The sequence below is a fragment of the Apteryx mantelli genome, chromosome 14 (assembly GCF_036417845.1).
Source record: "Apteryx mantelli isolate bAptMan1 chromosome 14, bAptMan1.hap1, whole genome shotgun sequence".
Lineage (NCBI taxonomy): Eukaryota > Metazoa > Chordata > Aves > Apterygiformes > Apterygidae > Apteryx > Apteryx mantelli.
In genome coordinates, this window is record NC_089991.1 from 4,474,178 (window position 1) to 4,486,507 (window position 12,330).

Sequence of the window (12,330 nt, forward strand, 5' to 3'; positions counted from 1 at the left end):
TGAAGTATTTATGCTTCAGAAGTGTCCTCCAGGTGTTCCAAGTCTTGCTTTGTAGCTTTGCTCTTTTTTTGAACATTTCGATATCCAAAGCCCAACACCTGCACTTGCAGCCGTGCGGATTCATGGTTAGCACAGAGAGCACATGGTATCGCTCCTGACCTGGACTATGCCAAAAAGATCTATTAAAATCAGTTTCCTGTGTAGCTATAAATATTCCCCACTCTAACGTCACCGTGCCGTGAGTAGTCCTGCCTGCTCGAATGCTGACGGAAGCCAACTAAGCAAAAAAAAAAAAAAAAAAAAAAAAAAAAAGAGCAGAAGCAAAAATAGCCGTTCAACCTACCTGATTTGCACGGTGGACTTTGCTGGATGCTGTACTGGTAGGATACTGCCTATAACTGGGGGAATTCCTTAAACAGTTGAAGTCGCATGCCGGATTTCCGGACTTGTAAGTCAGTGTGACTATGTCAGCTGAAGATCTGCTGCAGAATTTTCTGGCTCTTTCCAGTGTGTAGTTTTAATGAACTTGATGACCAAATTCTGTGCCTTTTACCCCAATTTGTTCAAGATGCATGCAATAAATCAGGCCCGTGTTTGACCGTGACTGAAAACTAACTTGACAAATCCCTTTCTGTATTCATTTTTGTCAAAACATTATTTATGAAAATGGGTGGGTTGCTGATAGCTCGGGCTATTGTTGCCCACGATCTTGTGGGTTTGATGTATGTTCAGCCTGAATCCGTGCGGATGCCTTCTCTGGGCTGCTAGTTTCTCATGTTAAGACTTGTGTCATATGGTGAAGTATCTGATTTATTAAAAAATGCTTTATGACACAGTGAGACAGATGTCAGCTATGTTAAATACCTCCATAAATTGTACCTCTCCTGAGCAGATTAAGCATGCAGCTATTTGAGGCACGATGAAGGCATCCTGCGCGGAGGCAGTATTCTAGTAACTTGACAATATGAACATTTTTAGCCCCATTTCTTATGGAAATTAAGTTACGTGGTTGTGCTGTCTGTCTGTTCTCCCACAATACGTTTTTAAACCTGCTAGCTGTTTCCAACCAAACTTCACGGAGGCGTAACGTCTCAAAGGCGAATCTCTCACCAGTTGCATGAAAGCCGCCGGTGGTGTAGCAGTGCCTCGACCGAGGTGGCCTTACGCAGGGAAATGCGGTCGGATCTCAGCCGGTGGAGCCAGCGGTGCTTGTGCCCCAGGTCGGCCGCAGCCAGGCCGGGTGCGGAAAAAGGCGGAGGGGACAACGTAGGAACAGAGGACCCGAACCCAGGGGAAAACACTGTTTTTCCGAACGGGTTGTTTCGCACTGATTTTGTTTGCTCCGTGCGTCAATAGTGACAACCCCATCCGAAAAGCAATCTGCTGCCCTCCGCTTCCGCTTTGGCTTCCCCGCTTGGTTTGCTTTCGTCACTGAGATTGATTTAGCGGCCTGCGGAAGGATGAAAGGAATCCTCGTGGTTACGAAACGACAGGCCCGCTCGGCTTCGAGGCGATTCTGCAGCGCCGAGGTCTCGCGCGTGCCTGGTCTCTGCCGCGGCACGGCGGGCTGGGCGCTGCGGGCGCTCCCGCAAGCCGCCGCGCGCGGAGGAGGCGACGAGCGGCTCTGCCGTCGCTGCTTCCCGCCGTGCCAGCAGGCGTTCACCTCCGCAGGAGCGGGAATACGGCCTCTGCGCCGGCGGCTCTTCCTGGAGCCTCCCTGGGTTAGAGAGACGAGGGCGGTTTGGCCGATTTTGGTGCACGACGGTGCTGGCGCATCCCTCCGTGCGCTCTGCCCAGCTATCTCCCACGGCCTCGGCTGCCTCGTCCTCAGGGCGGCAGGCAGGTTTGGAGACCTTTTTTTCTGCCTCCATTTGGGCTTTCCTACCTCTTCAGAAAATATGTTCCTTTTAGTCCCAGCACGGAGCCCGTGGTCGCCTTTCGCTACCTGTTTCCACCCGCGCCTGGGTCCTCCGCGGGCTCTCGCGTGCGGGGGGAACGGCCTCGCCATCCCCGGCTTGCGACGCAACGTGGACATCGCTTGCTGGCCGCTTGTCTCGCCCTCCCCGTCTGCAGACCAGCAGTGCTAATGAACTTCCGAAAACAGACGGAGGGTTAATGACTTAATGACCATACAAAGCTTTTAAACTAGTCAAAGGGCTAATTTTTCTGTGAATTAACATTAACCTTCCTTGTGCTAGGGCATGTATGCGTTTGTTTTTGCAAGACCTTGGCTCACAGTACTCTAATATTAAAGATATATACATATGCAGATACCCCAACCTCTTTCCAGCCACCACACCTGGGTTTCCTTCCCTGGGGGAAACAAGGTGCCCAGGGACATGCAGGCAAGGACATGAGGGGGCCCCATCCCAGGGGCCTCAAAGTGCTTCTCTGTGGGCTTACGTGCCAAAAGCAGAGGACCGGTTCTTTTAAAAAAAAACCCACTGTAGATTATTAAGGCTGTGATATCATTTAAACAGGGTGAAATTTGCCTATTAATGCATTAGCCCTAAAAACCATCCCTTTCCTCTCTGGGCATGCTGGAATGACGTGTGTTTTGAATCTGCGCTGGCAGAAAATCTGCCCCAGAGCCGTGAAGCTGCTGCAGCTCTCGCTCTCCGGGGAAAGCACCAGCCAAGGGAGGCTAAAGCCGGGGGAAGCATGATGAGCGTCACGGGGGAATATGGTAATTCTGGGGCCTGGTGGGTGCTGACAGGGAAAATTTATATCTCCCTATTGCAGGTTGAGTAAACCTGGCCCCATGCCTCTATTTTCATGCCTCTAACACAACTTCATCAGGCTTTTGCATTTTGTCCCACTGCCAAACGTTATGTAAACTATTGTAGTGCTTTATTCCCACTAATCACCAAGGTCTTTTCTTGATTTGCATTGTGCTTCCTTATAGACTATAACCTCCTTATCGTTCGCACGTAATCTCGTTACGACATTAAACCTATTTGCATGATCCACTTATCAGCCAATAAATCTGAGCGAGACCAAATAGTGAGTAATGTGAATTGGCCCTTTCCTGGTATTGATTTCCCCTGCACCGTCTTGTGCTGTGTCACTAAGGCAGTTTCTAGACTATTTTTGCAGCGATGTTTAAAGCAGCCAAACCTCATCCTAGCTGTCCCCCCACTAACCTATTTAATTTTTGTTCCCCAGGCAGGATTACTGCTTGTTTTCACCTTGAGATGTTTCCTGGACAAGGACCATCCTTTCACAAATTGTCCTGCAGGTAATAAAACACACAGCCTCTAAAATACCTTTCCTTTGTGGGCATGGGCAGAGCATTCTGTAGGGAAGCTGAACTCCAGATTTGCATTTCTGAACTTTCTCACTTTCCTTTGCCTTGAAATTTCTTTGCTGCATTTCAGGCCAAAGGAAAAGTTTTAGGAGAAAGTTGATTCTTCCTCTGTGATTAAAAAATCCAGGTTAGGTGCTTCTCTCAATAGTGTCGTTCAGCATGTTCATGCTGAGGGAACCAAAAAGAATATAACAATCGAAGCAGGACTCTTCAAGTACAACAGTTTTCTGTGGATTTCAGGTGAGATGGGAGCTAAGATTTAAGCTACCGTTGAAATTCTTTGCAGTAGTTTTGAAATATGGACCTATAAGTTCCCAATTATCTATATGCACAGCTAAGCATGTTCCTCTCTGTTTATTTTGTTGAATGTTAAGTGGATCAATTTTACCGAGTTTGGCTTGCTTCCCCCCGCCCCCAGTGGAATTTAATTCAATCATGGTACTTAGTCGTTTTGTTCATCTTTCCTCATTTAGATGCTTGTGCAAGGAAATGTTGGGAGCGATCAGAAAAATACTGGAAGCTAAATAAATGTTCCCTAATCTCTCTTCAAGCCCAGACTGAAATGTTGTTAGTACTTGTGGCCTTGTTTGGATCAGTTTCTTAAACTGAAGATGAGCAGATCTAAATATTGTTTTAGTAAAACATAACGTCTCCAGGGGCTGAGCCAAATGCGTATCACATTTTCCTTTTCTCCTGCGCCTGCGCGGGTTTCTGGGGTAGTTAAAACCCTCCTTTAACGGGGAGGGCGGTGTGGTCAGAGAGCCGCGAGCGCCGGCCGTGGGGCGCCCCGCGGCAGCAGCGGAGAGGGGAGCCGCCAGCCTCTCCTCCTCGCAGTGCTCTTCGGCGTGTAGTTGGGTAAAGCGACACGCTGGAAACAGCTCCTGCCTTATTACCGACCACAACGTCAACTTGAATCTTAGGTCTTGGGGGGGAATATCGTTACCCTTTTCAGCCAGAGAAATTCCACTGCAGTCTGGTGTCTTATCCCTTTATCCGGTGAGGAGATGCTGATGTGGAAATGCAATATTTTTGGGACACACTCGGTCCTGTTCCTCCAAACAGGGGAGAAATCAGTGAGCAGGTTCACAGGGTTTTGCTGCAGGGCTCCCCAACGCTGCAGCCTTCCTCTTTGCTAAATGCGTGAACAGCAGGTCTTGCTGAACAGCTTGTCTTCTTCCACTGCAATGACTAACTCCACACCAGCTTGTTTGGTCGGCTACCACCCTGGAGCTGGGCTGCCCTGAATCAAGCCAGGACCTTGCTAGAGATATGCCACAGCCCAAACCGCCCGAGCAGACTGGGAAATCGAGGCGGAGAACCAAAGCCATGAAAAGACTCAAGCTGGGAGATCTTACAACTCATCTTTAACAAGAAACTCATGTTTCCTGCTATGATCCTCATTCAGGGTATGGGAAACACTAGCGAGGGCATAATAATGGTTGATTGCTCAGTGGCGTTACATCAGTGCTACCCTGGAGCGATACAGTGCATTTAGAGGTATTTGCTATTTAAACCGCTTCTGTTGCACGTTGTAGACTTTGCCCATCACTTGAAGCAGGGCAGAGGAAAAATGGGTATCACTTGGAGACAACAGGCAATAAGCAATACGCCCTGCTGGCTGGTATGATGCACAGCGTAATGCATTTCCCGTGCCTGAGCTATACCTAAGGAAAAAAAAAGTCCTCATAGTCAAGGAATTTAGAATTAATAAGCAAATAATTTAATAAGCAAGGAAGAAATACAACTGTAAGGGTTTGACTGCTGGAGGAACCCATAAATAAGAGCGAACTGGCTAGCTTGCTGTGAATAATAGACAACTGGCCAGCTCCTACTCACAGCTTCTTTGGTATCAATCCAGAATAACTACACTGATTCTAATAGAGTAACTCCGCTGGTGTCACCGGGAGTGCAGTTTGGCTCCATGTGTCCTACGCCTGAGGAAAACCAGCCTGTGAGATGCGGTGGGTCCTTCCCCCCTCTCTGTGAGCGCAGTTGATTGCAGCATCTGGTTGTAAGTGTGAGATTAATTCCTTGTGGGCTTTAGTATTGGTGGTAGGAAAAAGATTGTATTTTGTGAAGTTTCCATAAGTGACACCTGCACTTCAACAGCTGAAGTGCCCCGAGGCGATTTGCTTCTCATTACTTGAGGGTTTTTTTTAACCCTTTCCACGAGGATGGCTACCGCGGCCTTTGTGCGGTGACGACATGTGGGATTTAGGGCTGGCCTTACCTGCGGACGAGTTTTCCTGCAGGGCAAGCGCAGACTGTGAATTTACAGCACTTTTCCTTTCTTTACCTGCAGTGTCTTGGGTTGGGATTTGGCTGCCCCTTAGCTGGAGGTCAAACATCTAAAGTCCTTCAGGTGCTCTCTTCACCTCAACCTCCAGGTAGGTACCGTGATAGCTGAAATCCCTTCTGCATCGAACCCGCCGTTTATTCTTACCTCAACTGTAGATCCCCACGTGTTCAAGTTCAGTCGCACGCGTGTGGTGAAGGTCTGGTCTTAGGTTCCTTGTAGATCCACAGCTCCCACTGAACAACCCTGAGCGGAAGGTGCCACTCAGTGTGTAAATGGGTCAAAATCTCAGGGGCTTAGGTCGCTTTGTGGAAAAGAAAAACTGTTTGGATTTAGGGACAAGATATTTTTACAATTGCTATGAATCTGCCAAAAAAATGCATTTCCCTGGGCTTTAAGCTATTAGGAAGGAAATCAGAATGAAACCTTTTTGCTGAAATTAGAATAGCAAAGCTTGGAAACATGAGGCAATTTGTCTCTTGCAATGGTTATATCCAGAGTCAACAGTAATAAGTCTCAGCTTATACAAACAGTGGATTTTTCTTGGTTCTTTTTCTGTTTCCATAGTTTTTGATAGAAAAAGGAGTTTACACATAACATTGACATTGTTAGTATTCTTCCAGCTGCTTGCTATTTAGGAGAGTGTATGTGTCATATTTGTCTTGTGCTCTTTAAATAACCGGAATTTTATTAATACCTCCTTATAACCTCTCCAAACATAGTACTGTTTTGGGAGGAAAGTGACAATTTTGCTCAAGAAAACATGGGCTGCTATCTAAAATGTGAAAGGAAGGGAAGGGAGTGATAAGAAGTAGAGCTGTTCAGAATACTTCTGGGTAGTTTTCTAAAGGAAAATGTTCCTTTGCAAAATCAGCGTTTGCAGCGGACACATTTCAGTGCTGTGAGGTGCTTTTAATTTCCTTTTGGAAAAATTAAATTGGTTCCCTAGTCTCTCGCCAGAAAGGCCCTTCTCAATTCTCTTTCTGCACACCAAAGGAAGCAACGTGGGTAAAGGTCTTCTAAGAGAGCATGTAAGAAATAGCGGAAAAAAATCACCTTCAGTCCTCCTAAAATCGAATTGTTTCAGAAGACCATGTTAAATATTTTTTGTTAGTGTTCCACTTCATGTCTCAATGTAGGATGAACATTCTTTTAGGCATTATACATTATTTTTTAGGATTTCCATGTTCTTATTGCAAAATAAATAACGATGCATAATTATTTCCTATTTTTAGTAATAATACGTCTGTATGGTGACGGGGGTGAGTTATGCCCTGATCTAGCTAAGCATTTGAGCATCTGTACCGCTTTCAGCGTCCAAGCGAACTAAAACCGTTCCCGAGCGTAAAGCTTCATGAAATGCTCGTATGGGTATATGCGAATTTTGGCCTCAGCCAAGTGCTTTTTGGTTCACACCTACATGGCGAACTTGGCATTTGGAAATAGCGGTTTCATTTTGCCTGCTGAAGTTGATTTGGTGATTCCAAGTCAGGAATACAGCGGGGGTGAGAGCGGAGGAAGCATTCTGAAGGGGAAAAGGCTGCGTGCGTTGGGTGGTGGGAAAGGAATCCGTGCGAGGTCTGGCCTTGGATCGTCCCTGGGGATTTTCCTGCGGGAACAGGGATGTTGGCCGTGGCCAGTTTGGCCGCTCCAGGCGTGCGACGAGTTTGCAGGCCTCGGGGGGCTCCGTGGGGAGCTACCATGATTTTGCACTCGGCGTCAGAGTCCCCAAGGTGATAAAACGGAAACGTTTCTAGGGAGAGTGACTGGGGTATTGAGACAATGAATGTAACGGGAAGATTCTTGTCCAGTTTTGGACGGTTTAGATTATTTTTCCCATTGATTTCTGAACAGATTTCCAGGAAAAGGTATCTGCGTTGCTGAAGGTACCACTATGATTCGTAACTCGTTCATGTTTTCCAGCTAAAAACAATTTGATCCATTTAAGTCACTTTAAAATTAATTGGCATGTTTAACAGTTTCCAGTAATAAACGTTTTTACATCTCTTCCATTGCTTCCTGCTGAAAAGTTGTTTTGATTTTAATTTGTTTCTGACGAGTCTCCGCAGCCTCCGTTTGGGGAAATCCTTCGCTTTTACTGCGTTGAGCTTGGCGCCCGTTTGGGACGGGAGCGTTTTGGGGCGTTCTTGCCCCAAACGGCAGCCGAGCCTGGGCTGCTCTGCGGCCGCCCGGCACGTCGCTGCGGGATCCCCGTCCTCACCGCTGCTCTGAAAGAGCCCAGCAGCAGCATTTATATGTGGCAATTTTATGAGCTGCTTCCTCGTGGTATATAGGGTTTTTTTTTTTGTTTTTTACTCTCCCTGCATCTGTAATTACTGGGTTTCTCACAAGGGTGGAAAACACATGACAAAAACCTTACTTGCTGCTAGCCCGACTGCAAAATATTTAAAAGTTTTTTTAAAAAAAAATGCTTGCCACAATATATTACTTGGTATTTTCATTGCTGAAATATGATGCGTGTGCAAAATTGTAAGTGTCTGAAGTCCTTCGGCTGGTGGCTGTGGGGTTTCTGCTGGCTTGGAGGCGTGTTTATGAACGCAGTAATTTATGGGCACATTTCTCATGTCAAAGATCACCGCAAATCTCTTCCCAGAAAAAACCAAATCGCAGGATAGGGCATGCCAGCTTTCAGTCCTGGCTGCTGACTTCTGATCACCTGAAGTTGCTCTTGATTTATATGTTTCTCGTTCATACGAGTGTGTAGCAAATAACACTGATTTTTGTAAGCTGTGTATAATAAATTGCATCCATACAAAACTGTTACTTCAAACCAGAATTACACATTGATTAGCTTTCGGTGGCATTTGCTTTTATAATGCTATTTAGTTGCCTGGGGCTTTATAAAGGCTCATTTTTGCTGCATGTAGAGCTAGAGTAAAACACTTATTTGGCATGGAGGATTTCTTTCTTACACGTTAACATTTGAATTTCATTTCCCATTTTCCTCAAATACCCTCTGATATGGAGGTTATTTGCAGCCCGGGCTTTTTTGTGACTTGCTGGGAAGGTGCCTTGGCGGCTGCCTGAGCCGCGGCAGGTCACTGCCATTTGCTCGGGGGGAGCTTGAGGGGTCCAAGGACAAAGTCGGCCGCGGTGCAGATGTCCGAAACGCGGAGGAATCCTGCCTTTTCCCACTCAACCCCGGGCTCCGAGTCCTCGGCCCTGAGCGCTCTCGTAGCTGATTTATTTCCCTTGAGTCTCTGCTGGCGGTGACAAGTGACTCGGGGTGATCTGTGTGTTTAATATAACGAGGAGGATCCCTAGGGAATGTGACTTGTCTTGAGTTATGAATTGATTAGTGACTTTTATGTCTTGCGATGCATAACTGGTGTATCGACTGGCGTGGAAACACATGCACACATAGCGCAGCTGAAACTGGTGACCTGGCAAAAAACTGAGGCATCTAATGAAGCTGTTTAGTTTCTTCTGGGATCCTTAGAATAAATTAAAAGGTAGTTTATGGAAAGGTATTATGTGAATTACAGACTCCTACTCGTATTGATGAACGTTCAGTCAAAACAGCATGGCCCATGCTGTGTCAGAGCTGTGCGGAAGATTTGGTTTTCATATGGAGCTGAGGACCTGAGCCATAGAAAGACCTGGGAGCGAAATGCAGTAAGGGGATATCGTCCATAAAAATAGGCTTTCTGAAGGGACTAGATACCCCCATAGTCACTGAATGCAGGCATACCCACCCAATTCAAGCGCATAATTTGAATTATTTTTGCAATTTTTTGGAAGTCACTTCTGCCCAGTGCATCTCCAGCCCCGGACTGGACCTCACCGCCCGCAGTCGTTGCTCTTTCTTCTCCTCGCGGTCCAGGTCTGAACCCTGGCGCCGCGTTACAGCGGTGCGCGTTAGCCTTTCCCACTCAGCAGCTGTGTCCGGCTGGCTGCCACTATCCTCCGTGCAAATTTTGCAAACGTCCTTAAATATTATTGAGCGCTTGTCACAGCGCACAAGGGACGAGGTGTCTTTTGCTTTAGCACCTTGGTGAAGACCATAATCTCTAGCGGAGCAGAGGAAGTGGCCAGTGGACGAGGGGAATTTCGGGGGGAGGCAGCAGGCGATGGAGATGCTCCAGCGGAGAGGTGGGAGGTGTGCGGAAGCCCAAGGTAGCCTGTTGAGCAGGATCGAGTGAAGGGGGGTTTCTAGGACAACGGCTGAGCTTTGCGAAAGAATGTAGCCCGAGCTTCAAGTGGGATGAGGAGAAAATGAGTACCATCTGCTAGGACGTGTGAAAGAGCCATTTGTGCTCGCCGAGACCCAAAGCGCTTCGAGAGCAGCCACCAGGAGTGCAAGCCAGGCTCGCTGTCCCCTCGCGCGCACGCTGGCCCGCGCGGGTAATCAGCGGGGAGGATTTATGGGCTCGTTACCCTTGCTGCTCCAGGCGCTGCCTTTTGCCCTGCTGGTGCAGATCGCAAGCCCGCGGCACCTGCATGGGGCTTTGCTGTGGCTCCGTCCGTCCACAGAGGACAGCGTGTCCTGTGTCCGCTGAGAGCTTGGGTCACCCCCACGGGCACCACGGCTGTATTTCCATTATTTATATCCCTGGGTCATAAATAGCAGGATTCTGCCGTTCCTTTTCCTCCGGTTGGGAATCGTGTTTGAGGCCAGGGCACCACTGAGTCCACCAAAATCCTGCTCAGGGCGGGTCGAAGGCTGATCTTCTCTCCAAGCTGCTCCTCTCTATCCACTGACAACCCGGCAGGAGCTGGCAATCATCGGTGCACCGAGCTGCACCACCTCTGCGTCTCACCCACGCTGCCTTCGCCCTGCTGAGTCCCAGGGTGAAGTTCCCATCGACTTCGATGGAGCGAGTAATCCTCCCTGCCCTCTTTCAGGCCCTTCTGCCAATTTGAGAGGTCAGCTCGCTGCCTGCAATTAGCCGATTTTCTGTGAATGTGCTTGGAATATTTTCAAGTCAGAGGTACCGAACAGGCCAGAAAGATTGCACCTGTGGTAGCTAATCAGCGGCCGCTTCAGAGAGCTGAAATTAGGAAAGCACACAAAAGAGCGAACGGTTCTGAAAATGAGAATGAGTGGCCCTAAATTTCTAAGAGCAATTATGTTTTCACAGCTGTGCTGGTTGCCCCAAATGCATAGAAATCAAGTCAAAACCAAGCTCCTATAGCTCAAAGAAAATTAACCTTCGTATTTAAACTCAATCAGAAGTAAACTTTACTTTCCTTTCAAATGAATAATATAATCTTGAAAAACCTAGCTGGCAAGTTATGTTGTAATTACATTCTTTGAATTAAAGTTTGCCAGTCCAAACAAAATAAATAGAAGTGCATGCACAGTAATAGATATATTTGGAATAAAATTTGGCCCTGGCATATTGTTTTTATGCTAAGCCAATGCCAAAGCTAATCTACTGTAATTGCATTTCTCGCCAGCTTCTAGTATAAATAAAGGAGACAACCCTCGAGCTGTTGATATAATTCTTTCATTAACTCTTGTTGCCACCACTGAAGGAGTAGGCCAGATCTCATGCTCAGGGATTAGACCAAGAGTTTCTGAATTACTCAATAACGGTAAATTTTGCTTTGAAGGGTGTCAGTGCACACTTCTCCGTAACTTTACGCTGCCGCTGCTAATAAAGATTTGGGGGAAGAAGAAATGCAAGTGCAGTTCCCATTTTTATCTGCAGGAACCACGAGGTTTGTACGCAGAGCACAGAGGAAAGGGGGAGATCTTATAAAAGAGCAGAGAAAATGGGGCAAGGGGGAACATTTTAAAGGTGGAACTTTTGCCCAGTTGCTGAGGACGTCGCCGGAAAGCAGTGGCGGCTGCTCGGCAGCAGAGGGGCAGCTGTGACCCACCAAACCGGTGAGAGTAAATCGCCTGTGCCAGCCTGGAGGTTGCACAGTGGTTTAGCTCAGGCTGGGGGCTCAGTTTAATTCTAGCACTTCCTTCACCTTCAGGGCCTCCTTTGGGCCTGAGAGCTAGCAGACAGCGGCAATTAGTGGTTCTTTCTGATGGGAAGAGCTTTCTGCAGCATGCTATAAGGAGAGGGAGGGAGCGATTTCCTACGAAGGTGGCGTTTCGCCTTCGTGCTAGGGTGCTTTCAAGGGGCTCCGCGTCCTGCTCTGCGCGCAAGGAGAAGGGCCGACTGCCTGATGGCGCCTTGTGTTTGTAGGATCCCTCTGGCCTGAGGCTCTCAAAGAACTTTTCAAAACATGATGTAATCCCATGCCAGGGAGTATATAACGCTGGTTTGGGGGTGCCTCCCCTATATTTATTGTTAGTTTCCAGATAAATAGAAGGAGAAATGTATGCAGGTCTTGAGCTGATAGACGGAGTCATCCGAGCTCCGCTCCTCTCTGCTCTGAGAGACTGAATGAGAGAATAACTCAGGATGCATAACTTATTTTCCTGAGAATTAGCTAATTCTTGTGCAATAACAACAAAGCATAAAGCGGGGGGAAAAAAAGCCTGTACTTTGGGTGTGTAGTTCACTTCCCATCCGTCTGCAGAGACATTCCTGCTGGACGACCTGGAGCACCTGGCTCAGAGAGACCAGATGTGGGGGGCTTCAAGTATGCTCCAACAGCAAGCCTTAATCTTTCAAACGATCCCCGCCGAGAACCGTACCTTCTGTCACGGTAATGGTCCCTTTCCTACAGCCTCCATAGACTAACAAACAGTGGATACTGCTGGCTTGTCTTAAGTTCATGCGACTTATTTAAAAAAAAAAAAAGT

At 47.5% G+C, this 12,330-nt stretch overlaps 1 long non-coding RNA gene across 1 annotated transcript in view; it reads left to right on the plus strand.

Annotated features, from left to right (window-relative positions):
• Nucleotides 1-5,236: 5,236 nt before the first annotated feature.
• The window catches only part of LOC136993394 (uncharacterized), a 36,163-nt gene continuing 29,069 nt past the window's right edge, over nt 5,237-12,330 (plus strand). Inside the window, exons 1-2 of the long non-coding RNA XR_010885663.1 lie at nt 5,237-5,318; nt 5,610-5,694. This is a non-coding gene — a long non-coding RNA (uncharacterized lncRNA). The remainder of the gene's footprint in view (nt 5,319-5,609; nt 5,695-12,330) is intronic.